This window comes from Apteryx rowi, unplaced genomic scaffold (assembly GCF_003343035.1).
Source record: "Apteryx rowi isolate R43461 unplaced genomic scaffold, aptRow1 scaffold_15, whole genome shotgun sequence".
NCBI classification, from domain to species: domain Eukaryota; kingdom Metazoa; phylum Chordata; class Aves; order Apterygiformes; family Apterygidae; genus Apteryx; species Apteryx rowi.
Window position 1 is genome coordinate 142,454 of NW_020447752.1, and position 10,125 is coordinate 152,578.

Genomic DNA, 10,125 nt, shown 5'->3' on the forward strand with positions numbered 1-10,125 from the left:
AACGCTAATGGAAGCTGGATTATAATCAGGCCTGCTGGGTTTCCCGCCYGGGGTGACGGACAGAGTCCATCCGCCATCCTGCCGCTGCCCCCCGGCCTGAGCCGGGCCGGGTGTCCAGGCGCGGTGGCCCCACGGGGAGAAGAGCATCCTCTCCTCGGCCGCGGGCGACCAGCGCCCTGTGCACGCCGGTGCCGGCAGGCGAAGGCCGGGAGCAAAGCCGGGGGGGCGGGATGCTGCAGGGCCGGGGAGGCCGCCGTCCCTGCACCGTCCCCACGCCGTCCCCGCACTGTCCCCGCGCTGTCCCACCTGGATGGGCTGYGGGAAGAAGAGCAGGAGGCAGCGGAGCTGCACCGGTTGCTTGGCAACTCCAATGCACATCTCCATCCTGCCGGAAAACATCTCTTTCAGCAGCTCCGGCCGGCTTTGCGCGCGGAGGATCGGGCCTGGCTCGTCGGGTGATTTTAAGGGAGAACGTGCAGTGCCCGGAGCCGATGTGGGCGCAGAAACACCGCCGGGCGCGGGCTGCCCTGGGGGCCCGGCTGTGGCACGAGGAGGAGGAGGAGGAGGAGGGTGCAGGGCTCCACGGGGCTCAGGGCTCCCGCAGGACCGCACCAGCCCTGCTCAGGGACCCCGCTGCTCTGCATCATCCATTCCCCGGCAGAAGACAAGGGTTTCTCCGCATCCCCGCTGCGGCGAGCAGCGCTGCCCCTCTCCCCTCCGCAGGCGGCCCCTGCACGGGGCTCGGGCACGAGCGGCAGCGCCGGCGGGGAAGGAGCGAGCCAAAACRCGCGTCGACCCGCTCAGCCCTTGGGCACTGAGGGAGCCGAGCGCTGCGCTCGGAGCTGGTGACCGGGTGAATTTTCTCAAGGAAAACAAAATGGTCTCAGCCCGAAAAGGCTTTTTCTCTGCTGGATCTTTTGCTAGGAATTCTGGCTGGAATTTTCCTCTTGGCTAAGCTGACACAACCCTTCCACTTCAGTGTGGGAGGAGAATTCGGCCCGCTGATACCGCACGCCAAGTTTAGATGGGGATAATGATACGCTGTTCGGGTTTCTATAGATTCCCAGGTCACTTTGCAAACATGAATTAATCTTGACAACGCAGCTGCAAGGAAATGAAGTTTCGCATTGTTCCTGATTTAACGGGAGGGAAACCGAGACACGGGGAGCAGGCGCGTTCCCGCACGGCTGCGCGTAAGAGGAGCGGGGAGGGCCGGCAGCGGAGCGGGCCCTGGAAGCCCTGCCGGCTCTCGCGGCACTCCATCGCAGGCCGGCCCACACAAAGCAGGACTGCAGCATCATTTTACACCAGCCCAAAATGTAACTCTATCCTATATTTAGCTACCGGCTTCTGTAAAGGGACGTTATATAACAGCCCTCAAGCGTGGCATTTTATAATTTACCAGCTCAATTTGTGCTGTTTCTAGAAACCCGCCCGTGCAGTTTGTTCTCCGGCTCTGCGCAGAGCCCTCTCCCGTTTCTCTCCGAGCCGGCAAAATATTTCCCCRGGCACTCATCCGCGCTTTAAAACCACGCCGCGCGCTCCCCCCAGCCCCGCTCCGCCGCGCCGGCTCCTGGCCTCAGCGCTGTCGTCAGCTCCGATTGCGCCGCCGAACCTTCGCTCCTGCAAGAGCCGGGAGGAGGCGGCCGAAGGCGCCGCTCTCGGTGCGCTGCCCCTTCGCCCGTCAGGCACCGGCCGGGCTGGGAAGGATCCTGCCTTCCCTCCTTGCCCGGAAAAAATCGGTGTCCCCAAAGCCGGGGTGATGCTCTGCAGCCGCCCTGGGCCGTACGGTCCTGCCTCGCTGCAGGTCCTGACTCCCTGATGGCTGCGACCTCCAGCGTCTGCCACGAACAGCGAGACCGGCTGGATGGGCGACTCCGAGAGGGACGAGGAAACGACCCGGAACTGCAAAGCTGGAGCTGGAAATTCTGTTTTACCAAAAATGCAGATCCAGCCCGTGTCGCCGCGCGGTGCTACGCGTGGTGCCCTGCGAGGCAAGTTTGTCACATCACTGAATAGTATCATCAAGCAGGTGAAACAGAAGGGCATTAATTAATCAAGCACTTAATGGCAGAGTACTTAAAACCTTGGCTTGAGACAACTTGGGCGTCGCAAGGGAAGGATTTAATGGGGCACCCGAGACCCCAGCAGCCCGAAGGGCATTTCCAGAGTGGGACCAGTAAAACCAGGCAGGTTTGTGGCCACCAAGTCCAGCCACATATGACAAATTCCATATTAATCAGAGCGCTATAAAAAGCACCGAGCAGGACCGAGCGTGTTGGCACAGCCRGGGCACGGGAAGCTCAGGTGTGTTTAGTTATTCCAGCTCCTCGCACCCCCGGCATCACCCGGCACTCCCGGTGCCGGGATTTAACCACAGGGAGAGCAGCGGAGACACCGCAGTTTCACCCAGTGACTCACGCCGCTTCCCCTTTCGACTTGCTTCATCGCGCCGTGTGTTTTGCATGCAACCGGGGTGGCCGGGCTGGAGGCGCTGCAGCTCCCGGGAGCGTTTCGGCAGCTCCTGGGAGCGCTGCTGCACTTGCTGCTGCTGGAGCGAGCGAGGGCGGCTCGTCGGGGCCRGCTGCTTTACCAGCTGCGGCTGGGAAGAGATTGCAATAGGCACCTTGATGCTCCATGCGGCGGGCTGAGGTCTCAGCGATGCCGGCTGCCCCGGTCAGCTAAAAGTGAATAAACGTGCTGGGGAAAAGCAGTGCGTGCCGGCAGGGAGTCACCGCCCCTCCGTACCCRCGCCTGCTTAAAGCCGACGCTGGCTGCTTCGAACGCCCGGCGCGCAGCATCCGTCAGGGCCCGCGTTGGCCCGAGGAGGCGGCGGAAGGGCGTCGCGGTCTCACCTTTTTATAGAGGAATATGGGAGCTGCTGCATTCCAGCGGAAACCCTTCCAAAGAGCCAGGAGGGGCTTTTTCTATATATATATCTAAATAAAACTGTTTCTTTCAAAACAGAAAAAAGAGCCCTGGCAACTATCCCACGCCAAGGAAGGCATTTAATTGAAGCCGCACAAAAGGCAGCCGGTCTCACCAGCAACCGCGCTTCGGCTGCCTGCGGAAAGCTTGACGCACAGAGTCAAAGTCAAGGATGAATGTCAGCTGTCACCTCCCTAAGGCTCTCTGGTGACCTACATGCTACCGAGGGAAAAATACCCCCCGCCCGTCTGCGGCTGCACTGGGAGAAACAGCAGAGGCAGCCGGGTCTAACGCGGCGGTGCCGGAGCGGGAGCGGGGCGAAGCCTCCGTTTCCGACGGGGCAGGGAAGAGCCGCCCCCGCGCGTGCTCCTCCGCGTAGCCGGGCTCGCCAGGCTCCGCCACCGATGTCCCGCGAAGGCAGCACGGGTGGCGCGCTGGAGGAGTTAAGCTCCCGGCACGCAGCGGGCTCTGCAGGGAAGGGAAAGGTGCCCGGCCGAGGGGTGAACGTGCAGCGCTGCCGGGCGCTCGCTGCGCAGGAGCAGGCTCTGCCGGGCTCCGGGAGAGGTTTCTCCATGCCTGGAAGCCTTCCTGGCCTCCTTCTCCTCCGGACGTTTGTGCTTCAGGCTGAACCACCTGGGAAGAGGCAGCTGTGCTGGGAACAGGGTGTCCCACGCGGAGGGACGCGGGAGCAGCCGTGATGGTTCGGGTTACGCTCCCCCTTGCCAGATGAAACCTCCAGGTGTGCGCAACCTGCCAGGAGCTGTTTCCCTCCTGAAATACTGCGTCTAGGCCTTGCGACCTGCTTTTCCTCCTCGGCCGTCCCCAGCGTGCGCAGCAGCGGGGATCCGTCCTTGCTGCGGGCTTTGGCACRCCGCAAGCCCATGAAGTGCCACGAAAAAGGCCGGTCCGATCCTCGCAAGCTTTGCAAAGCCTCGCGTGGGACGTCTCCCTCCCCGTCAAGCTTGGACGCGACGGCTGCTGTCCGGGAGCACGTGCCCACCTGCAGCAGCCGTTCGTTCTGGGGCAGAAGTTTAACGCAGCCCCCATACCCAGGGCGCAATTTGCTACGCGGCCGCCTGACTCGGAGCCAATGCACCGTTTCAGCCTCACACRATTGCAGTCGCGCATTGGCCTTCAGCGCAGGGACCGATTTCACCCGCTGTGCAAACACGGAACGCTCCTAATGCAAACAAGGCATCTATTTTTAAAAGGCAAAAAGCGCAAAAAGCAAAATGCGGAGGGAAAGARGGGAAAAATCAAGTTCCTGAAGAGCAGCGATTGCAACAAAAGTGGCAAATTTCCAAGGCTCCCTTTTCTCCGCAGGTTAATTTTTCTGAATCTCCTGTCTCACCTGCCATCTCGCAGCCTACGTTTGCGTAGAAGCCTTTGCGTAAAAGCCCAGTTTCCTGGCTAATAACCACTATTGTGTAGGTTTCTATTCGCAGCCCTTCGATTTACCACCGCACCTGACCCGAAACGCCTGTGATTTATCACCGAGGGAGCCCGGCTGGAGACTCACACGTGAACGATCCTGGCTCTGGCTCTTGGGGCACGTCGGTGCTGCAAGCCAGGGGTGGGATTGCAGGAGCTGCGTCAAGATGGTTTCGAACTAGCTCACACCAGCCCCGACATCCCCGTGGGTGCCGCGGCGAGGGTTTCAGAGGCGAGGTCCCCGCAGGCTCCCCGGGAGTTCGTGCAGCCGGTCCCGTGCGAGCGAGGTCGAAGCTAGCGCAGACGTGGCTGCGGGACTGGCCACCCCGCCTCCGCGTTACAACCGGTGGCATCATCCCATGCCGCGTACGCGAAGGCGATGGCTCAAAAGCAGCAGCGGAGTCAGCTAGCAGGCGACCTGCTGGGAACGCAGGGCTTGGAGCTGGTTTGCAGAGAGGAGCAGGGAGCCCGGGCGGATTTCAGGTGGGTGAAACCAGCCCTGCACCGGCTCCTGCAACCGGATAATCGCTGTGCTTATCCAGTCCTGAGCTCTGGCCACGCTCCCTCGGGGGCCTGGGAGATGCTGCGGTTTCRGGCACGCCACCCGACTCCACCRGCAGTCAYGCGGACGCTSARYGCGGACACGGCRAAGGCAGCCCGCGCTGAACGGACCYGCTAAAGACATCCTCCTCCCCGCCTCGTCCCGTCTCCGAGGGACGCTGAAAGCAGAGGAAGCGCCAGGGCAAAGCAGCAGCTCGCAGCGACGTGTCCGAGCTGCACGGACAAACCAGAYGGGATTGCAGGGCTCCAAGCCGGCTCGAGGCACGGATTCCCCCGAATCCTTGCGCGTACCTTTTGGCGCAGCGTTACGTAAGAGCAGCCGGGCTCCTGAAAATCTGCCAGCCTCGCTAATGGGGAGCTGAGGAGGAGGTGAGAACGGAAACAAATAAACAAACGCACGTGGCAGCTACCACCACAGTGGACCACGTTTTCAGACACTGCAAATAAGCAGAAACTCCAGGTGCCCGACGGGAGTCAGTGGGACTGTTCCAGATTTACGGGAGTGTAAGGGAAACCCAAACCTGGGCCAGCAAAGCCACCACGCTCTGAGCACTTCTAACCTGTCCCAGGCCTGGGAAGGCTTTGGTGCTCCTGAGACATCGGCCTCCTGGAAGCCAGCAGATGTCTGCGGGTCGGATGCCCTCTTCCATTTTCACTTTCATTTCAAAATCCCCGGGTGAGCCGGTGATGCCCAGGGCGGGTGGAAGATCTCTGAYTCGTTCCTGCATCTCTCGTGCCGTGATGGTTCTCCGCCGGGACCCCTAGAAGCACAGCCGCCGTTTCACAAAGAGCAGATCAAGCTAGAATTGACCCGCATCCTATTTGCACTTTCACACTCACCTGACAGCCCTCCTGGTCCTCCACTCTCACTGGCTTTAATTAGAGRAACAGTTCATCCATGTCATGAGCGAGTTACGTTGGATCAGTGTAAGCAAAGAAGCCAGCCGCGTCCCAACTCAGCCGCTTGCCAGTCCTGGGCTGCTAACACACATTTCTGGCCAATGCAATGAGGAACATCCCTAAAGGGCTTTCTTYAAGCCATGTGAAGCCAAAGCCACCCCAAATGTCCCACTCACCTTTCCAAGGTGCAGCTGCCTCTGCCCCTCCTGCAACGTCCACTCCACACGGTGGGAAAATTGAAACCCTCTGTAACGATGTCTGAGCAAGGAGATCGAGGGGGGAGATGTTCAGCGAACCCCTCCGCTCCCAGCCGCCTCCCTCCGTGCACAGCAAGGAGAGARAGGAGATTATGCTCACCCCGCCACRGACCAGCTAAAGGAGGCCTGGAAAGCCCCTTGCTGGATGTGCAGCGCTGGCTGCTGTGCCCGTTGTTTTCTGTCCTCGTCCTCGAATGGCTCTGCGGGAATCAGCCGAGCCCCACGGACACCCACAAAAGCTTTCTAGCTGGTTATGAAACTCAGCCTTTGGCGGAGCATCGAGATTTCTGACCCAAGAGGGGAAGACGGGGGCTCCGTTCCTTGCCAAAATAGCGTCAGCTGATCCGTTACGGCTGTTCACCACCTAAAGCAGGACGAAGTCCTCTTTAGCCCTGTTTCTCCTCTTATTCTAAGCGATGGACCGGCCCTCCGTCACGATGCTCAGGGACGCTCAGCTGCGGCATGACGCACCAATCCGCTGTTTCTCCAAAGGGGTCTTGTGCTGGTCTAGCCTTCAAAGTCAGATCCGTACAACAGACTCACGGAGAAGCTGGAAACAGCTATAGCAGGAAAGTCCTACTGTGGTCACAGCTGTACCAGAAACAGAAGTGACTTAGGACGTTTTTATATGAGAAGGGTTTTACTGGCCAGTTTGAACCTTCCAAGACTTAACAGCAGAACATTTTCCCATCTGAAAATACCTTTCATCAGAAAGCCTTGAAGTACATCAACTTTGACAAAAAAAAGGTAGGAGGGGAGGAACTGCAAATAAATTTTCTACCGTGTCTCAAGATTTTTCGAACAGAATCTTTCAACATTTTCTATCGAAAATGTGATTCTAACAACCTTGAGATAGACTTGTCGTTGTTGTTGACAGGTTCCTTTGCCGGGAGGTTTCAGAGGGAAACCAACGGCTGGGACTGTGAGTTTTCGGCTCCGTGGAAAATTCAAGGCCTAGCTTTTGGGTGAAGCGGGGCAGGGGGAAAACAGACCCTACGTGACGGAAAACRGCTGCACAGGCCAAGGCCGGGCACCTTCCCCGTGAGCGCAGAGCGGACGCCTCGAGCGGCCTCCGGGATGAGGAGTTGCACAAGGAAGACGAGGCTTCCCAATTTCCTCGTGCGTGGGCTGACGACCTAAGCAAAGCAGAAGCACGGTGAGCAGGGAGAAGAGCGCACGCAAGGAAATCTCGGGAAGGCGCTCTGCCGCTGCCATTCGGCCTCCGCGCTTGGTACAAATCCCCGGCGAGCCCCGGGACGCCAGCAGCGGCTCCGGCGCAGCGGAAAGCCTCCATCTCCTCTTCGGGTCCCTCACCAAGGACCTGCCCGCCTGCACCTTGCACGTCTTGTTGCTCGAGGCAGATCAATGCGCCGTATGTTTTGTAAATAAAATATGACACTAAGAAAATACCTGACTCTGCGTCACCGGCTCCTTTCCGAGCAGGACACGGACCCCTTCGTCTCCAAAGCAGCCTAATGGCTTTGTCCAGCTGCTCTTCTTCTGTCTGACGAATTGCCACCGTCTACCCCCAAACTCTGGCAACATCCGAAATTTTGGGGTCGGCAAAATACTTCAGGCATCAGGAGTCAGAGGCGTCCATAAAAAGTTTATCTTGATCATAACAGCAGGATATCTGGACGCAAACAGTAGGAGCTATGAAAACAYTTAAATCATGTCTGAACATCCAGTTAGGAGAAACAACATTTGACCCACATTTTTTATTTTTCCAGTGTTTGCACAGCCCTTGCAGATCTTTGTTGAAAATGTACACAAACACATTGAATTTCACGGACTTAGCAAATATGTAATCTAAAGCAAGGGGAAGCGTGGGTGACTCGCATTTCTTGGGATCCACCTACATACTGGAACAAAAAAAAGGAGCATTTCATGATTATCTGTACATGTATATTTATACAAAAAAATATATATATAAAGATATTTATACATCCTATCCCCCAGCAGCCCAGATTACGAGCAACCCTACAATAAACAAAGTAGTATGCGCGTGAGATGGGGAGGACAAATCAGCAGGGAAAGAYATTTTATCCTGAGGCTTCCAAGGAATGTTACTCAAGCAGTGATTTATTTGTGGAATTTGAGGAGGGGAGGGAGGAAAAGACACAAAGGTCTCACAGCTGCAAGCAAGATAAATCGTACATCATCATGTATTTAGCAAACTATAATGCAAACTGTAGACAAATACAAGGAAAGGGGAAATATATGAACTCTAAGCTTGAGGATTATTGAATGCTTCAAGCCCGCATGCAGCGTTTAAGGGCAAAGGGATTTCCCTGATTGTTCCCCCTCTAGAAACAAATCATTGTTCTGAGCAACACCGGAGAAAAAAATAGTTTCAGGATATTTATAACACCTTGGCTGTGTCCCTGTTTTAATCAAGAGAAGCTGTTGTGGGGTGAGGCTTGTTATTTTCAGCAGAGAAAAACTAGCTTATTAAAAAAATAATTTTGTGGTGGCATTTTAATAACTGCGGCTTGCATGGAGTTTACTGCTGTTAAGTAAGCGTTCTTCTTTTTTGTGTTGATGTAGCAAAAACGTAAATGCAAAAGACCCTGTGCAAAAATACTGATCCGCTCTAAAAGGAGACGAAGCATTCGCAGCTGCTGTTGAGACGCAGGAGCAGAGCGGCAGCAAAGCAGGCTGGTTATCAAGGTGATGTTGGGGTCTGAATACATTTCCCTTCCTCTGCCACTTCTCGCATTTCCCCTTTGCTGCGGCTCCTCTAATGCAAATTGACGGTGCTTTGAACCTTGCCTGATTTGGTTACTCAAGTGAGATACGGTCTTTGCCCTGACCAGTCTCCTCCGAAGAGCCTGATCCTTCCTTCCAGAAGTGTGATGTTCCCAATAAATTTCCATGCTCATAGGATTAAATCTCCTGGGTCACATTCTGGAAGGCGCTGAGSCKCCCCCCCCCCCCCCCCCATTTCCCAGAGCTTTAACAGGAGTGAAAGGGACTCAGTGCCCCACGAAAGGTGCTCAGATCCATGCAGGACCGGTCCTAGGGGAGGGCACCAGGGGAGGAGGGATAACAGCTGAAGGTTGAGATAAGATGAGGGCATTTCCAGCAAAGAAAACAAGGACAGGAAGGTTTCTCTGGAAACGCAGCACCAATTTCCCTCTTTGAACAATTCAGTTAAGTCCAGAGGAGTTCGCTAGAGAAAAACCTGCCCCACAGAATTAGCAGGGATTTGGAAGAGACGGAAAGCCTTTGGCGCGAAAGAGCCGGGGGGAGGCGTTCGCCAGGAAGGCGCAGCACAGGAATAGATGTAAATCTGCAGACGCTGCCACGCTGAAGTAAATCCAAAGTAACTCTACTGTCTTCAGCGGGGCTGCTTTGGGCTCGCACCGGTGTGACCGAGATCAGCGCGTCGGCCTGGGCGTGCTCACGATGATAAGCGCTCGCCGCAGGAAGCCGGACGTCGAAGCTGCGTTTTGCAACGGGCGAGAGCCCGCGCTGCCGACGCTCTGCGTCCGCGTCCCCTCGTCTCCCTCCTCACGCCGGCTCCGAGGGGTGCTGAGCCTGCAAGTCCTCTGCTTCATCACCCTCCTGAACCCGAACTCTGCTCCGGCCCCACCACCGTAATAAGCTGCTATGAACATTATATAACTGTCAGCACGAGGAATCTGGCATGCACAGCGGGAGCAATTCACGCGGCGAAGGGAGGGGAGGAGGAAAGCGGTTGACACAGCCATCCCTGCAAATTAAACCAGGAGTAAATAAAGCAATTAAACAATATTCAATCAGAGATGCAGACCGAGCGCTAGGAAAGGCCTGCGCGGCCCCATCTCCCTTGCAAATGCAATCCAATTTACGAGCAGAACCTCGCTTAATTGCTTGTGGCCAAGCCTTTGCTGCGCTTGAATAAAATAATAATGGAAATGTGAAATAAAACAGTAAGGCACTGCAGAGGGAACGTGCTAATTTCTCCGGCCGGCCCCCTAAGGCTTCCCAAGCGCTGTACGTTTGTACTTAAAAGCGGTCGCGTGGGGGGAGTCACATACACGGCGCTGCTAAGCTTAAGGGCTCG